Raw genomic sequence first — 15,803 nt, forward strand, 5'->3', positions numbered from 1 at the left:
TTCATAGGATAGAATATGCACCTTGTCTATCAATCAGGTGCTGGCATGCTCTATGTCCATCTGTTCCATTACCTTGAATACTGAATTGATTATGAAATCATTTATCTTGATTTATCTTGCATCCATTCCCTTTCTTCTATTCACACTACCACGAACCTCATTACAATCTGCCTGCAGTATTGGAATAACCTCACAAAATATTTTCACCTCTATTTTCCTTGTCCTTACCCTACTTTTGCTTTACCAAATTATCCATCATTCCATTGCCAGACATGGGACCGTTGGGTTATGAGGCCAGTGTGGTTCTGTCACTTCTCTGTTAGGAACCCTTCAATGACCTCCCTATTACCTATTGATCAATCAGTCCATCAAATTAACCAATCAGTAGATATTTATTAAGTGCCAGCTATGTACTGGGCATTGTGCCAGGTGTGGGCAACTAGGTGGTACAGTGGGTAGAGTTCTGGTTCTGGACTCAGGAAGACCTGAGTTCAAATCTAGCCTCAAAAACTTAGCTCTTTGACTCTGGGCATTAACTTCTGTTTAGCTCAGTTTCCTCATATGTAAAATGGAGATAATAATAACAACTGTCTCCCAGGATTGTTGTGAGGATCCAATGAGATGTTAATTGTGAAGTGCTTAGCTCATTGCATAACACATAGTAAGCACTTTGTAAATGTTAGCTATCTCCATCAACCTATCCAAGAAGCTCTCCAGGATGCCACCCCATGCAACTTTCCCAATAATGATCTCTCCTCCCTTGGGCCTCAACATAGAATTTTCTAACCACTCTTAGATATAGAGTATGCATTATTTTATTCTATAGTTATTTCATAAACTTATAGCTTTAGAGGTAGAAGAGACCTTAAGAACCATCTAGCCTAACCCCCCTCATTTTACAAATTAGGAAACTGAGGCCCAGAGAGGTTAAACAACTTGCCCAAGGTCATACATTAAGTGTCAAAGGCAGAATTTGAATCTAGGTACTTTGACTGAAAAATCATGCTGCAGGTTACCTACATATGTCATATACCCTGACTAGGAACTAACATAGTACAGGAAAAATAGCATAGTTGAAATGGTGGGGAACTAGGAGTCAGGAGACCTGTATTCAAATTCTGTCTCAGACACCAAATACTTACTTGCTATATGACAAGGGGTAAGTCACTTCTCTTAGAACGTGTTTCATCATACATTATAATTCAAGATACAAATACTTGTACTACACACTTTACAGAGTTGGGAGGAAAGAAATCATCTTTCAGTATTTTGTGATAATGTTAAGTTACTGGAAATAACAAATGTTTTTAATTTAATTATTAAATATACAGTAAAATGTATCAATGAATTTTATGTCAACCTAAATCTCTCTTTTTTAAAACATAGTATAATATCATAATATTGAATTTGCTGATCTTGTTTGCACAATCATTTGTTCTTAACCAGTGGTAAGTAGCATGCCTAAACTGGTGTCCAGGCAGGTATAGAAGCATAAAATCCAGCTATGGGAAATCTTCAATAGCTCAGTGTGTTTGTGTATTTTTTTCTTTAGACTTGACCTTTGCTTTGATAGTTTTAGGGAACCTCCCTTGGGAAAATTATGTCATCATTCGAATCTGAACATACTACTGCAATGTATAGTCCTGCTGCCTGGAGCAATGAGAAGTTGTGACTTACCAAAGGTCACACAGTCAATATGTGTCAGAAAGAACACTTGAACTCTGGTCGTCCTGGTTCAGAGACTGATTCTTTCTGCAGTTCACTACAGCCATCCTCCGTTTGTATAGATAAATGTATCTCTCAGAAGGTTATGTTAAGTCTTTTTTCTAATGCCAATATCCCCGTATTAGCTTCAAAAGTCCTGCATCATAAACCCACATTTTTAGTCATCAGAAGTGGCAGCAAAAATATCTTTTTCCCCCAAGGTCTTTTTATATTGATATTTAAGAAAATTCCACTTCGAATATTGGAGAAATGCTATTGTCACAAGAATTAAATAAAAGTTTCACAATCACAGCGCTGGGCTGTTTGGTCAATGTAGCAACCTGCAGTATACCAAAGGAGTTAAGGCTGATTTCTGCTGCTGCTCAGCAGGATGAGGGGTGTGGGGGTTTCCCACAATTGCCTTCTCAGGGAGCGTGGGATGGAATTGCCCTGAATGCCAATCTGAAGGGGCTTTTTCTTTTTTTATTAATTTATTTTGATTTATCAATAATCACTTCCATATGCTTTGAGTTTAAAATTTTTCTCTCCCTTCCTCCCTATCACCCTCCCCAAGACAGTGCGCAATCTGATATAGGCTATACATTTACATTCATATTAAACATATTTTCACATTAGTGATGTTGTAAGTAGAAATTAAAACCAATAGGAGGAACCATCAGAAAGAGGAAACAAAACTCAACAGAAGAGAAAAAAATAACAATTTGTCTTCCATAGTTCTTTTTTTGGGTGTGGATAGCATTTTCCATCACAAGGCCTCTGGAGATGTTTTAGATCCTTGTATTACCAGAAAGGGTTAAGTTTATCAATATTAGTCATCATACAACGTGTCTGTTGTTGTGTACAACATTCTCTTGGTTTTGCTCACTTCACTCAGCATCAGATCATGCAAGTCTTTCCAGGTTTTTTTTGAAGTCAGCCTGTTCATCATTTCTTATAGCACAATAGTATTCCATCACACTCATATACCTCAACTTGCTCAGCCATTCCCCAATTGATGGGTATCCTCTCAATTTCCAATTCTTTGCCACCACAAAATTAAGGGGCTTTTTCTTATCCAGCACATATGGTCCTTGTGTGCCGTAGTCACCAAGTAAGAACAAACTCCTCAAATAGGAGACATCCAAAATAATTTAATTCTTATCACCTGGGGCGATGAATATTATGGTATCCATGCGTTGATGAGGTCAGCCCACAAATTTCCCCCTTAGTTATGGAAAAATGGGAAGAAGAGAGATTTTAATTATAGTCTACATTCACAAGGGAGAGCAAAATAAGGTTTGAGTTTTTTAAAGCCTGCTGGCTCCTTCTGGCCTTTCCTGTCTTCTTACGTAAAGTTACTTATCTTCACATATTCTACAGTTTAGTGATACTGGCCTCCTTGCTGCTCCTCACATAAGACAGTTCATCTCTTGGCTCCATGCCTTTTCATTGGCTGTCCTCCATACTTGGAGTTCTCGCTATCCTCATCTCTACCTCCTAACTTCCCTGAGTTCCTTTAAGTTCAGCTAAAACCTGCCATCTATATGAATTTTGTCATAGTCTCTCTTAATGAAAGTGCCTTACTTCTGAGATTACCTTCATCTACTATTTTAACAGCTCATTTTACAGATGAGGAAACTGAGGCTAACAGGGTTAAGTGACTTGCTCAGAGTCACACAGCTAGTAAGTGTCTTGAGGCTAGATTTGAATTCAGCTCTTCCTGATTCCAGGCCTGGTGCTCTATCCACTGAACCACCTAAGTGCCTATATCTATATCTATCTATCTGTCTGTCTATCTATCTATATCTTTTCTTTATTTCTTTCTTTTTATCTATCTCTTCATAAACACACACACACACACATACACACACACGAACACACAGAGTTGATTGCATTAGAAAGTAAACTCTTTGAGGTCAGGGACTGTTTTTGCCTTTCTTTGTAGCTACAGTGATTAGCACAGTACCTAGGACACAGTAGGTGATTAATAATTGTTTATTGACTGACTATATTTGTAAATCACATGTCAACAAGATTAATATTTATAAAATATTATGTAAGATACAATTAGCCTTGGCTACATGACATTCAGTAGATGTCAAATTTAATCAAAAGATTGGGTAAATCTGATTCCCTGGGACACATTGAATGAGCCTCTGGATTAGCAATTAGACTGATATTTCTATAACCAATGAAAGTGATATGATTTTGCAGTTGCATCTAATTTAAAAGTTAAGTATATAAATATAACATATATCTCCAATTTACACACACACGCACGCACACACACACACACGCACGGACGTACACATATGCATACAAGCAAAAATACTTTCTAATGGCAGGAAAGCAATGCTAAAAGTATTGTAAGACAATGAGAGGCAGCAGGGGTTTGATAGAAATATTCCTGAACCATTGAATCAAGACAACTGGTTTCCAGTACAGACTCTGTGATCTTGAGCACATCACTGCCTTTCTGGCTCATATTTCCTTATCTTTGATCTCAAAGAGTTACAATATATTATTTCCAAGGTTACTTCTCGCTCTAAAATTTTATTATTCTAATTATACTTTTTAATTTGGTGCCATTACTATATATTCAAAATATAATTGGTCAAAAAAGCTTTCTTCATCTCGTAGATAAATACTCGCATGAACCAACTACTAATTTGTCTATATTTGCATCTAGATTTTGTACTGCTTGAAAATAAGAGGTAAGAGTAAAGGTATCACAGAAAACCCCCACCTATCTACAACCATCTCTCCATGTCTGAGCTACCCTGTTCAATGGTATGTAGTAGTGTTTATTGATATTCCCTCTGCATCCTTCCTAACATAGCCCCTACTCCAGTTAAATCCATACTATTCCTTCTGTTTTAAGGGGAAGTGGGTAAACAGCTGTTGGAGAAAATGAGGAGCCTTTGTTATTCCAAGTCGCATAGTTGGACCATAGTAACATTAGAGCAGGGAGGGACTTTTCTGAAATGCAGGATTTAACAAAGTGAGATAGCAACATATCCTTGTTATTTTCTTTGCTCCTCAATTGTACATAAATCATTTCTTTCGTCTTTTCAGTGCGATCGTTTGTCTTGGTTTTGGTGTTCATTATATCAACAGATGTGATTTTTGATCATGAATAGTAATTTTATCTTTGTTTTATTATCCATATTTTCCCTGATATTATTCCAACAAAAAATGTGCTAATGACTTGCTAGAGAGATGCTTTTACCTCTATGTGTCCTCCTGGCCAATACACAAAGATTGGTAACAACAGAGGCAGAGTTTTTCCTTTCATGACAGAATTATCCTGAGTAGACTCTCATATCTTTCTCATGGATCTGGCAAAAAAAGAAAGAATCAAATATGACCATGTGAATACTAATTAAATGCTTTTCAGAAATAACTTCACCAGCCACCAGGAGGTTTTTGCTTTAGGGTAATGGAATGCAAATGGTAAATAAATAAATGATAATAGGTACATTAGCCGTAATATATGATTAACATTTGAGATCTCTTTTTGATACCCATTCATTTGAAAAGTCGCACTACTCTAAATTTGACTTTTATAAAATTATTCAAACTCCCTGCACATAATGACAATGCATTCGTTGCCTAATGGGTAAACCGACAGAGACACATTTTAGTGTTTGTAATTTTTTTTTTTCAAAATTAGTGCCTCTTCGCCTTCCCTTCCCCCCACCCACAACTACTGAAGGTGTTCCTCTCATCATGTTCCCTCTGAGGACTCTGTGTAGTTAAAATCTATCCCTATTCTTTTGGAAATTACTCTTATAGAGCTTATTATATCTGAGCTTAATGCAAAGGCAATTGGGAACCCAAGTTGAAAATGTAATCAAAATACTTTGTTTCTGTAAAGTCCCATGGATTGTCTACAGACTTATAGATGAAATAGGGACTGCTGGATGACTGGGGATATGTTGTTTTTCTTTTCTCCTTTTTTCTTCCTTACCCTGAAGCCCTTTTGAGATAATATGTACAGACACCTACCTTCTTGCTTCTGAGGAAGGTTAACTAGCAAATATTTAAGGCGATTGATAAAGTGGTGACACCAGAGTCGCCTGAGCAAGGACCAATCTGTTTGTTTAATGTGTATAATGGATTTAGCCATTCAGTAAATGATAAATAATTATTAATCTGAGTTTTTAATATGCTTATACTATACAATGTTTCCGCTCTTCTAAGGATTTGCTGGGAACACAATGGCATTACCCTGACCCTTCTGGAATGAATGCATTAAGAGAAATAGATTGATCTATATCTATATCTACACACACACACACACACACACACACATATACTTGTGCATGGTAATAGAAGCAAATTCTCACTTAAAAGTATAAAAGCTATCTACATTAAGAAAAGTTTTATAATAACAGCAACTGGGTTTGTACTTCCATTAGAACAGCTTACCAATATAGCCTTTTATTTATGTTAAAAATGATAACAATTAGCACAGATATAGCATATTAGTTTGCAAAGTATTTTATATGAGGTCATATATACATACCCATATGTATGTGTGTATGCATATATGTATATATATATATACACATATATGTGTATTATGCGTATACAAACATATATGTATACATTGAAGACTAGATGGAACCTTGGCCATGTAGTCTAACATCCTCAGGTCAGGGAGGAGGAAGAGAAGTTCAGACACGTGCAGTAATTTACCCGAGTTTATGCTGGTATGGAGATGGACCCTGGTCTTCTGACTCCAAATCCAGCCCTCTTTCCACTATACCACGTTGCCGCTCCTACATGGGAGGTGCCATAGTTCATTTTGATCAATATTCTGGGATGTTCATAGGCCAGATCATGAATAGTGTCTGAAGTTTGAAGATTTTTCTTTGCTAATGCTTGATTTTTTTTATCAAAAGCCATGTATTTATAAGTATTGGTTAAGTAAAAAAAAAGAAAGAAAGAAAAGAAAAAGAAAAAGAAAAAAAACTGTTCTGGACAGATGTGAAAGGAAAATAGCCAATTATCTGTTCTTACCTTATTTGAATGCTGGGTTCCTATGCGAGGGCACTAGAGCCAAGCTATAATTAAACGGAGGCAGTTAAATGTCACAGTAAATAGAGTGCCCAACTCGGAATTAAAAACCCTGGGTCTGCATACTGCGTCAGACACTTACTAACATTGTGACCCTGGGCAAGTCTCTCTCAGCCTCAATTTTTTTCATCTGTAAAATGTAAAATCTGTAAAAAGTGTAAAAAGAATAGCACCTACTTTTCAGCTGTTGTCAGCATCAAATGAGATGCTCAGAATGTAAAGTACTTTGCCTACCTTCAAGTGACATACACATGACAGCTATTATTATTGTTATTAATAATTATTCCACAAGCATTTAGCTAGCATCTGCTCTGCTCTAGGCAGTGGGTATTGAGAACTAACTTATTCACTAGTTTGAGACACAGCCTGGCCATAGTAGAGTGATGGAAGTGGAGTTGCAGAAAAGGCTGAATTCACAGCCTACTTCTACCACTAACTGTGTCTTTGACCAAGTTATTGACATTTCTAGAGTCTATTTTCTTATCCATTAAATAGGGATAATATTTATAATACTGAGTGATAAGTGGTTATGAAGAACTGAGAAAATGTATATAAATACGTTGTAAATTTAATGTGCTTTCTATATATATATATACTAATTATTATTTAAATTATTTTTCTTAAAATAAAATGTATTGGTAAGATGTTCTTATTGAAGTACAAACCTAGGTGCTTTTTTTTTAATGTAACCTGCCTTCATAGAGACAGCCTATATACTTTTAACTGAGATTGTCTCTATTATTATGCATGAGTATAGCCCAGTATTCTTCAGATTTGAATTTTAGCAACTAGAAATGAGTGATTTTCATGGGGAAATGATTCTCTTTCTTTAGATTCCCCCCAACTATTCTGATTTGGAAAAATTACAATTTATCAAAATGCATCTAAACAAAGCATCCTTTACCTTTATCGTTTCCCATTTGATTAGCTTAGTTGAGCAGGAGGGGACTGAACTTGGTGATGTGTGATATTTTGGCACTTGCTACTGTCCGTGCACACATCTGCAAACTGGAATAGCTCTGACTAGCATATGCTTGTCCACAACGAATGTTAAGCATATCTACCTACCTGTTAAACCTCGATTTCCATCTACCAAACTTCAGGTACCTACAAACTAGTGAACTGTGCCTCCCTTTGTGAACTGTTATTTTTTTTTCCTTTTTAAGCAAACAGAATTTGTAAAAAATTGCATCCTATTCAGATGTAGAACGACCAGTGATTTCATTTATATGCACAAATAAGGCTCAGAGCAGATACCATTGCTCTTATTCTGAAAGTGTTCATGTTGCTTTGATTAATATTTTGGGATTTATTTTACTCTTTTACTTACGAGAATGCTGGGCTCCAAACTCTGCTTGGTCCTTTTCTTTGCAGACCCTACAGTTCAAACTGAAATGACAGCTATTTACTCTGTTCTTTATTTTGCGTGGCTTTTTTTATGCTTAATTTGAAAGAGTAGCTCTGTCATGTGCCACTTTAAAAAAAAAAATCCCCATTAGCAATTTCGTGCTCTGATGAAGAAGTTGGGCCTTTTCCCTAGAGTAGCTAATTTGTCTGCTTTGTGACTCTTTTGTCACCATGTGGGCTTATTGCACAGAAAGGCTCAAATGTGTGTCAGACAGCTCAACCTGGAAGCTTTCACAGCTTCAACAATGAAAGATTATCATTTGCTTTAAAGAATCTGAGACCTGTTTGAAACATACTTCTGAACCTGTTGCTAGGCTCCTCTTGGTAACAACCGCCTTTGTTTGTCATTTGAGGGAATGTATGTATGTGTGTGTCTATGTAATATACACAGATACATATATGCACTCGTATACAATGTGTATACATATATATCTCTTTGTGTGTATAGGTATATGTGTTTTATATATTAGATATATATATATGTAATATATATTATATACATTATATATATTATATTACATATTATTTACCTTCTATTCAAAGGTAAATTCTTGCTTGTCCGCTAAGAACCCTTTATTAAATAATAATTCTTTAGAGGGGGCTTTTCCTTTTTTTTTTTCTTAAGGAGAAATTGAGAGAGAAAAATGTGTTTTAACACTTACGTAACAGAAGTGAACTGGCCTATTTAGGCTAGTCCTCAAATCATGGGTAAGTTCACCCCTAACTTTATTCCTCCTTTTACTATCTGGTTCCTCTCCCACAACACCCCCTCTCCCCCCAATGAAAAGAATTCAATCCCTGAGTATAAAGTGAAAGACAAGAAGTAAGGAATGAGAGTGAGAGTGGGAGAAAGACCACGGAAGTGAGATGGACAGGCTTGAAGTCACTTCAAGGGTGATATGATGATTTTGAAGCACTAGCATTCTCTTAAAGGGTGTTAGAGTTCAAAATTAAAATTGCTGCAGCAGCAAAGTGCTGTATCAGGTCTGTGGCGACTGCTCAGGATGGTGGCTCAGTGTCCTATGTGCCATGTGACTCTTCAGTGGTCGCTGAACCGTAGAGCATGGAGAAGCAACATTTTGATCTGCCAAAGGTTCTATGTGATTCACTGTTGGCTTTATGGTCACTATGTCTGATCACCTACTTTTAAACTAATTCATAAAGACAAGGTAACAGATAGATTAGATTCAGTCAATTGGTTTGTATTCCATCCAAAGATGGATTTCCTTGTATCACCCTAAATCTTTACAAATCCCTCCAGATCTCAATCTTTCTTTCCTCTCTTTTACACTGTGATGAGCAGTTTTAGGGTCCATCCGTCATGATTTTATGCTGAAGGAGACTCAAACAGAAGATGGCAGTGTTCTCTGAGTGAGCAGGGAAGAAATTGAAATGTAATTTTTTTAAAAAAGGATCAGAGGTCCCCAAATCACTGGGATAGGGATCACTCCTCCTTTACTAAAGCTGACAAACTATCAGACTTAGTTTAAGATTTATAAATTCTGTTTTTTGGGGTGGGGAATTGTGATTCTTAAGTTTTATATTGAATCTGAAGGAAAAAAAACACCATTCAAAAGTTTTAACCATTAGTTTAATTTTAGCTCTTTACCTCAGTTAAGGGTGTTTTTATTTATATGTTAAGTTTATTTATGATTTGTAGCTTATACTAATAACCTGCTCCCAGGTTATTTCTCCCAGTTAATCATATTTACATTGCTCTTTTCCTGAAAACAACCCTATGGCATAGACAGTGTAACTAGTATTACCACTACTAAACAAATAAGGAAACTGAGGCTCATAGAGATAAAGTGACCAGGCTGTAGTACTACAGGTGCTATGCATGAGTTCGACTGTCACAGTTTGGGAATTCTGACCCATACTTTGACATTCTTTCCTCACCTTCACACAGGCAAAACTATAATAAAGTGAAATCAATTGTTCAAAAAGATTTCTTCTTTAAAATTATGACTTTAGAAAAAAGAGTTTGAAGTACAAAAACAGTATTTTTTAAATCAACCCTTACCTAAAAAGAATGAAAAGTGCTTTTTGTACATTTTTTTTTTAGCCATGTCTGACTCTTGGTGACCTTATTTGGGGTTTTCTTGCCAAAGATGCTGGAATGGTTTGCCATTTCCTTCTCCAGTTCATTTTACAGATAAGTAAGCTGAGGCAAACAGGGTTAAGTGACTTGCTCAGGTTCACACAGCTAGTAGGTGTCAGAGGCCAGATTTGAATTCAGGAACATGTCTTCCTGATTCCAGCCCTGGCACTCTATCTAATTCAATGGAGTTATTCTAGCTATAAATCTGCATTTTAGAATACTTTTGGCAAATTCTCCAAATATCAGACCAGTGGGTAGGGTTTGCTGGAGATTATTCTTTTGGGGGGAATCTGGACCCAGTAGGTAGTAGGGTATCAGGCAGGCCCATGGCTTTGGGAATAATCATACAGGTGACATACGTGATGCCAGGCAGGAGAATGGAGCAGTTCCTCTTATGTTAAAACAGCTTGGAGGAGAGTGGGATAAAACTACTTCCCCTAATTGCTTCCTATTGTAGTGATTTATTGGTCCAAACTTTAGTTTTGGTTGTAAATTAGACAAAACTGTCCTTGCCTCCCAATACTATTGTCTGAAACAAAACCACTGTTCTTGGTAATTGGCGGTCTGAGGTCAAGTGAATTTCATTGCAGAGTCATATCAGGTAGATAGATTTGGGTCAGTTGTGATCTGTTTTATTGGAGTGAATTTATCCCATTATGATGGGATCACAGATCCATTGAGCATCACGATATATTTATTAAAGACAGTGGTTTTGCATGTTGTTTTTTGCCTTCATTCTGGAAGAGGACCATGACACCAGGAAGGTGATCGCGTGACTTGGAAATGAATTGGATTTAAGTGAGGCAGAGCTGTATAAAGTCACCAGACTCACTTTCTCCTCCAGAGCCATCTAGGTCCAGTGGCAAGGCATAGATCAGGATGGCTGGAGATGACCCTGGATGCAGTGGGAGACCGTGGCCTTTTTGAGCTAAGGTCTTTCCCAGGTCTCAGTTTGTCTGAGACAATGCCCATTCAACGATTAAGGCTAGATAAGAAATGAGGCAAAGAATGAATTCTTTTACCTAGTTTTAAAAAAAAAAATCTGAGAAGGGAAGATTCCTGGACAAAACAGAAACAGTAGCTATTTCCATTCACTCAGAGCCATGTGGGCCCAAACAATGACTGACTCGGACCTGTTGTTGGCCAATCCGTGGAAGTGTCTACATATAGTAAATATATTCCCTACTTTGATTATTCAACTTCATTATTATTTTAGGGGTGTTTGTTTTGTCATTGGTATATTTATGAAAACTCATTCTACCCTTGCAGATTGGCAACCGGTTTGTAATTTATACCCTGTGATTAATACAACAACAGCAACAACAAATTTTCCTGTTACTTGTAGTGTATTTATATGGGCACACTGGGAGGTTAAGTAACTTTCTCAGAGTCACCCTGCAAGTATCTTTCAGAGGCAGGACACAAACCCAGCTCTGTCTGACTTCAAGGCCAACCTCTTTGCATTCTAGGCCACACTGACTTTTTTCTCATCCTTTACTCTATATATCAACAAAGGGAAGCAATTCATAATATAGATTTCTTACTTGAAAACTGAATTTAGCAATTGCAATGGTAGATGAATGGATATCAGAGTTAGACAATCCCTTAAATACTATATGATTGCTATTTTTAAGTCCAAACCCTACATTTTACAAGTAGGGAAACTGAGACCCACAGTGTTGGTATAATTCCCTAAAATGAATTCTCAGGTTCGTTACTCATACAACATTACTGCAAAGAGAGTATGAAGAACATGATAATCTGTCACCAATAGGTCTCTATTATATAATAAGTAAAGTGTAAACAAAATCTCAAGAAATCTCACTAATATCAGTCATATAGCTGAGTTGTCCTAGATATATAATTTCTACCAAATCTATATATTCATTATATATGTACACATATGTATGTATACACATTGCCTACCTATTTCTATTGAATAAACCTAAACATTTGAGCAGGAAGAATAGCTTCATTTACTTTAGAAGTAAATTTTATATTTTTTTCAGCATACTTTTATATTTGATGGTTGGTTTGTTATAATTTGTTTTTCAAAATACATTCCTTGATATAAACGTTTATATATGATTACAGATTAAACATAAATATTCATAATCTGATTTTTAAAGTTCTAATTGTGAGGTCATTGGAAATTTTCCCGTGGGAGAATTAGCTAAGGTATATAGTCTTCTGCTCTATAGCATGCTGCCTGATTCACTTCCCAGGAATATGCAATACATGTGCCCGGGACAGTTCCACTTGGCTCGGCCCCATTTTCCAGGCCGCTGAGCATAATGGTAGGGTGGAAATGGGATTGTCTCTGTGACTTTGGTAATTGCTGTGTATATGTTAATGAAGACCAACCAGAAGGTTTTGCTTGGCCTTCCACCAGCATGGTTAAAGAATTCTGCCCTTAAATTATAGTTGAATTTCAGTTTGTACTTATAAATATATTAGTAATAAATTTTTGGAGGTCTTTACAGATGAAGATTCACTGAAGCAGGATGCCTATCCGTATGGATAGGAACATTAAAATTGATGTTATCATCCGATTTAATTCCATAAATAATTATTATTTTTTTTGTCTAATAGATAGCCCCATACTATGCTAGGCACAGGGGAGTAGAAGGATATTAAGTCTGTAGAGTTGTAATTTCTACTCTTGAAGAATCACACAGAATATCTGAATTGGAACGGACCAGCTCTGTACAAAACCTACTGTATAGTTGGCTGTTATTAACCCAAATTAATTGTTAATTTTCAGCATATTAGTATGGTGGCATGGAAAGAGTACTTGTCATAGAATCAAAAGATGGTAAAGTTTAAACTCCATCTCCAATGCTTAACTTCTGTGAGCCTCATTTTCTTCATTTGTAAAAGAAGGATAATGTTGTTGTTTACGGGCAACTGGGGGCCCAGTTGATAAAGCACTGGCCCTGGAATCAGGACGACCTAAGTTCAAATCTGGCCTCAGATCCTTACTAGCAGAGTGAGCCTGGACTTAACCCTGCTTACCTCAGTTCCTCATTTGTAAAATGAGCTGAAAAAGGACATGGCAAATCATTCCAGTATCCTTGCCAAGAAAACCCCAAATGGGGTCTCAGAAAGTCAGACAGGACTGAAATGACTCAACAACAACAACAACAAAAAAGAAGGATAATACCTGTATTAAGTACCAACCTGACAGTGTTGTTGCATAAAAAAGATATTTGTAAGGTACTTTGTAAACCTTAAAGTGTTATATATTCATCAGTCATTATTAGTGGCAATACAAAATCATGGAGTAGTAATTGGATTATAGAACCCTTTGCTGCCAGCTAATCTCTTCACGTTTCACCCTGATTTCACTTTGTTTTTTCTTTTATGACGTTTAAATGTGCTGCTTTTTCTCCTACTAATTATGTATCTCATTTCATGTCTTGACTCTCTGTTTTGATTTCAATCTTCTTTCCTCCAATAAAAATACTCTTGCTATGACCTTCATGTCTTAACTTAATCTGTTTTGTTTCCTATCCTCCTTCCTCAGGCAAAAACACTCTAAGATCTTCATGTCTTCATTGTTAAATTAAAAGGCATGATTTCTGTTAGCTTTTTTGTTTACTTTAGTCATTCCTCAGTATGAAAAGCAATTGAACATCCTTTTTCCATGCCCCTTCCTAAATCACCGTTTGAAGAGAAATTTCCTTTCCTTACCAACTTCTTTGTCTTTGGGTTAGTCTTTCCGTGTCTCCTTTGGAATTTTTTTTCGGTTTTCTTACCTAACAGCAGTGTCCTTTTAGGCCGTTTCAAGAATTGTGCCCTCTATGAGTGTCATCATATTACTGCTATAGTTTTGGTTATGATCTGTATATCAGTGGTACATAATTTACCTCTGTATATAATTCGACATCATTTATGGTCTCTGAAATGTTTTCCTCTAGTTCAAAATATTGAAAGTGTGTCTTTTCCTCTGGACACGATGCCTTTCATTAATCTCTTTATTGGATCCCAGTAGATATCGTGTCAGTAGGTATTGTAAATTCTCCAAGTGTCTTAAAATCATCCTGGAAAGGGACCCTGAAGACTAATCTTGTCATCTTACAGGTATGAAAACTGAGGTATAGAGAGGTGGTTACTTACCCACACAAGGTCAAACAGCTAGTTAGTGGTAGAAATAGAATTAAAACCTATATCTTTTGGCAACTAGTCTAGTTGATTCCACTATAACATACTTCTTTCTTCATCTCAGTGTCTAGAACTACAGTAACTACTTAAATAGTTTCTCCTAAAACATTCCCCTTCCATAGCACCTTTTGTATCTGACTCTTTGCCTCTATTAACAGATTCTTCCAGTTGTGGTTGCTCAGTGATTTTCAGTCATGTCTGACTCCTTGTGACACCAGTTAGGGTTTTCTTGGCAAAAATACTGGCTTTGTTTGCCATTTCCTTGTCCAGCTCATGTTATGGACAAGAAAACTGAGGCAAATAGGGTAACTTGCCCAGGGTCCTACAACAAGTATGGTCAGATTTGAATTCAGAAGATGAATTTTCCTGACTCTGATACTTCCAGAGTATTAACCTAATGTATAAAACCTTAAAAGCTTACCCTACTCTATTCAGACCTATTATCCATTAAATATTTTCCCTTTTATTAATTTGTTTGTTTTCTTCTGTAATCACTGGGGTTTTTTTGAGGGGGATGGGGAGGGTTATCACAGTCTGCATTTGCCAGGTTACCTCCTTTCCTATATAATCTTTCCTGTTTATCTCTTGCAGTATAGGAAATCTATGAAATGTATATCTATAGAAGAAATTAATTTCATCTATGGTTCCAATTACTATTATTATTATTTTTAATTTTACTTATTTTTACTCACTCTATGTCCCAATGAAGTTGGTCTGTTAATCACAAATCTCTCTCCTCTAATCAAAAATATACAGTGGCTCCCTATTGCCCAGAGGATAAATTGCAAAAACCTCATTTTAAAATCACAATCTGTCTCTGCCTTCAAGTATGATTTCACTTTATTCCTAAATGGTTCCTAAGGTCACCTCCAGTTCTAAATCTGTGATCTTATGATCTTCTTCATGCACTTACGTATATTTCATTGCCAATTTCTATGATTTTGCACAAGCATTTCTTTTTTAATTTCCCTTATCACTCCCTCTGACTTCTCCTCTAATAGTGGTTTCCCTTGGGGCTAGATCTCAGAGCCTCTCAGCTCCTTCCACACTGGGCAATTCACGGTTCACCATCTTTGGTCTCTGCCGCAGCTGTCCTTTGGGCGATTAGAACTGGCCCCAGCTGGACACTGTGCTCTTTCCCTCAGGCGTGGTGGAGTGCTGCTTAGTCTCCCCCGTGCACATCCTGGTGAGTTTTCTCTCTTCCTCTGTTCCTCATTTCTTTATCCTGGCACCAGAAGTTCAGAGCATTGCAGGACTATTTACCCTAGTACTAGCAGTTCAGAGATTTGCAGCACTGGTACTTCGAGGTTTCAGGCCCCAGCAGGCTTTGGATCTTGAAAATTTA

The 15,803-nt window shown here is 36.7% G+C and overlaps 1 pseudogene; it reads left to right on the forward strand.

Annotated features, from left to right (window-relative positions):
- The window catches only part of LOC114051230, a 134,081-nt pseudogene that overhangs the window by 9,566 nt on the left and 108,712 nt on the right, over positions 1-15,803 (forward strand).

This window comes from Vombatus ursinus, unplaced genomic scaffold, assembly GCF_900497805.2.
Source record: "Vombatus ursinus unplaced genomic scaffold, bare-nosed wombat genome assembly UNPS02014802.1, whole genome shotgun sequence".
NCBI lineage: Eukaryota > Metazoa > Chordata > Mammalia > Diprotodontia > Vombatidae > Vombatus > Vombatus ursinus.